Source organism: Carlito syrichta, unplaced genomic scaffold, assembly GCF_000164805.1.
Source record: "Carlito syrichta isolate Samal-C Ts95f unplaced genomic scaffold, Tarsius_syrichta-2.0.1 Scaffold303546, whole genome shotgun sequence".
NCBI lineage: Eukaryota > Metazoa > Chordata > Mammalia > Primates > Tarsiidae > Carlito > Carlito syrichta.
In genome coordinates this window covers 19,871-21,857 of record NW_007247642.1, presented here as the reverse complement: position 1 = coordinate 21,857, position 1,987 = coordinate 19,871, and positions in this window count along the sequence as shown.

Below are 1,987 nucleotides of genomic sequence, written 5' to 3'. Positions count from 1 at the left end.
AGCAATTAAACATATAGTAGTTTCCAAATTCACAATGTTAAAACTAAGTGTGGTTAAAAGAGAAAAGTGAAACCATGGCTGTCTGATGCCACTTACCTCAATTCTTTTGCATTACAGAAACACCCGTATCTAAAACTTCGTATAAATGCCTTCCACAGGCCTTCATTTGGGAAGATGAAGATAGGGAAGGAGGTGAGAGGAACACCAGTAGTTAGATGAACAAAAAACTAGTTAAATAAAGCAGTAGAAACAACAGCAACAACAAACTATCTTTGAACTTAACATTAAAAAGGAAGGCTAGCCATGAGGGAAAGAAAACGTCATTTTTGTAGCATGGAACTAGGAAAGCTCAAAGAAGATAGGTAGAAATCTTAAACATACTCATTATATTTAATCAGAAAAATCAAATTACTGTGATCTTTCCTCTTTGGTCTTAAAAAAGGGCTTCAAGTACAGCATGCACTTTTGAAAAAACAGGTGCACAGATATTTTAATTCCATTTCACCATCATTTTTCTATCCAATTCCTGCAAATCTCAGAAACAAAAAAAATGGCAGTGACTCTCCAAAAATACTAACATAAAGAAGGTAAACCATTATAAAGGGAGTGATATAAGTGTCAGTAAACACAAAACCTAGTTATACATCCTTGAAGATTATCCAATCCATCTAGTACACACTTTCTTCAGCTGACACAAATGAATGGACTTTTAACTTCCTAGGTGTTCATCTTCTTAGGGTTCTGAAATAGTTCGCTGGAATGCTCTACACCTTTCTACATGATGAATTAGGGAGTATGTTCTTCTTCTCATCCACTGCATCCCAATTCTTCCTAACTAGTAGAATCATCTCAAAGTTAAGTAGTATACTGCAAAAGGAGAGAAGTCTACTCACTCATTCACTCCTCCAGCAAACATGATTCCTGAAAGTAAATAATTTTAAACAACTGTAAGTTAAAGTGAGGATAATATATGATAAAAGAATCCAAAATATGCGTGAATTTGAGAAACTATTATTTTAAAGACACATTGCACCAATCTCCGTCAGCCCTCTCCTGGGCCTCTCACAGTGATGCTCTACCTTCCAGGTCAGATCCTCTAACCTGCCCTCCAGAAACTTCTGTCTAAGTACTATCAGTTCTGCTATTATAGAACTGCATTAAATAAGGGGAACAATGTGAGTAAAATGTGAACTTATGTTTATGAAAAATAATCATATATAGAGTTTTGCTTATGGACCATTATGTCTGTGAGAAGCATTGGGTGAACTACACAAATACACACAGCTGAGCCCAGCCCCATAGGAAGACAAAATGCACACATGCACATAACTCAAACATCTTATTTTAAAAAACAGCCATCATGCACATGTCCCAGCATACTATTTCCCTGAGTTTGCCGCAGTGCTCCAGGGTAACTCTGTTTGGTAATTTATCCTCTAACTAAGCCTAATGGTTTTAATTACCTACATATATCACCAAGTGGCCAACCCAAACCTCTCTCCAGGATTCCAGGATTGTACACAGTAGTCCCCCCAAACTCCCATTTGTGGATACGATTACACAAGGTCGACCATGGTCCCAAAATTGTTACATGAAAATTCCAGAAATAAAAAATTCACAAGTTCAAAATTGAGCAGTGATGACATCTCTGCCCCATCCCATCTAGGATGAGAATCATCTTTTTGGTCACAGTGTTCACATTATCTACACTCCACTCACATCATTCAGTTGCTGTCATGGTGATTTGAACAATCACTCCAAAACACAATAGTGATGGTGACAGCCTAGATATGCCAAAGTGAAGCTGTAAAGTATTTCCTCTTGTGAAAAGGTGAAAGATCTCAACTTAGGGAAGAAAATCATTTAATAAGGTTGCTAAAAACCTATGGTAAGAATGAACTTCTGTTCCTAAAATTGGGAAGAAGGAAAAAGAAGTAGTGCACAGCACATATAGGGCTCATTACTATCCAAAGTCTCAGGCATCTGC